At 42.8% G+C, this 1,459-nt stretch overlaps 1 non-coding gene across 1 annotated transcript; it reads right to left on the bottom strand.

Annotated features, from left to right (window-relative positions):
- Positions 1 to 480: 480 nt before the first annotated feature.
- Positions 481 to 618, bottom strand: LOC119929076. Its single transcript, XR_005451218.1, has one exon. It is a non-coding gene; the product is annotated as a small nucleolar RNA SNORA7 (small nucleolar RNA).
- Between the last annotated feature and the right edge of the window lie 841 nt (positions 619 to 1,459).

Below are 1,459 nucleotides of genomic sequence, written 5' to 3'. Positions count from 1 at the left end.
CTTCATTGCAGTTGGTAGATATGCTCTCTGTTCAGCGGGAGGTTGCAATCTGAAAGGAGCTTACAGTCTAGGAGTGAATTCTGCTTGTTCAAGTCGGAAACTTCTTTTCTAGAGTAGTGCATAGAGAGGATGTGTTGTATAAGATCTAAAACCAGAATCCTTAATGATTTCAAGCCCAGTCCATCTTTCCTGTGTAGTAAACGTAATGTACCCACTTTTCCAAAAAGCTTGCACTCTGAAGTTTTTCCCCGTTGCAAGCTTCTTGTCTTGTCTTATGCTTTCGAGTCATTTCTGACCCATAGACACATTTCTTCTAGAACACCCCACCTCCAACTGAAATCGTCCTGGTAGTGCATCCGTAGAGTTTTTTGGGTAAAAATACCGAAGTGGTTTACTTATTGCCTTCTTCCATGCAGTAAACTTGAGTCTCTGCTCTTGACTTTCTCCGATGCCACTGCTGCCCTGCACAGGTGAGTTTTGACTTGTAGCAGATTGCCTTCCACTTGCTAGCCACTGGCCAAGCTAGGAATGGAATGGGTAGGCCTCTGCTTGACTCTCCCTCCCATAGCCGAGAGTGGTAGAGTACTGACAATTCTCCAGGTGCAACCCTGAGAGGGGAATTACAAACTTTGTCATGCAGTTTTGAAAGATTTGGAAATGTTCACTCGATCAACCAATCATGTTTATTGAGTGCTTACTATGTGCAGACCACTGCACTAAGTGCTCGGGAGAGTGCCATGCAACAGAGTTAGCAGACATGTTCTCTGCCTAAAATCAGCTTGCTGTCTAAAGGGGGGAGACGATCATTAATACGAATAATATATAATATATATTTTAAAGATATGTACATTAGTGCTGTGCGGTTGAGCGTGGGGGGCAAATATCAAATGCCCAAACAACGCAGATCCAAGTGCATAGACGACAAGGAAGGGACAAGGGAAATTTTATATTTGGAAAAAGAAATAAGCTTATGCAGACTAACAGAAAATTTGACTGCTAGTATATGAAAAATTCTGTTCTATTTTGTGTGTCAACAAATGCAATTCCTGCATGTAAAATATATGTGCTTTTGGCACTGTCGAATTCAGAGTGTTTATTCCCAACTTTTGTAAAAAAAATACCTTCCCTGCCTAAGGTTAAAGATATGGTATCTCTAAAGATATTAGAGAAGCAGCGTGGCTCAGTGGAAAGAGGATGGGCTTGGGAGACAGAGGTCATGGGTTCTAATCCCCACTCCGCAACTTGTCAGCTGTGTGACTTTGGGCAAGGCACTTAACTTCTCTGAGCCTCAGTTCCCTCATCTGTAAAATAGGGATTAAGCCTATGAGCCCCAGGTGGGACAACCTGCCTCCTAAGTATCGCTGTTTTTCACTAAGAGAATCGTAAATATATGGCTGGCTGAGCATTTCAACCAAAGCATCACGTATCAGCGCTGAGCTGTCAAAATCAGACATGTCCC

The sequence above is a fragment of the Tachyglossus aculeatus genome, chromosome 5, assembly GCF_015852505.1.
Source record: "Tachyglossus aculeatus isolate mTacAcu1 chromosome 5, mTacAcu1.pri, whole genome shotgun sequence".
Lineage (NCBI taxonomy): Eukaryota > Metazoa > Chordata > Mammalia > Monotremata > Tachyglossidae > Tachyglossus > Tachyglossus aculeatus.
This window is presented reverse-complemented; position numbering and strand designations above follow the sequence as displayed.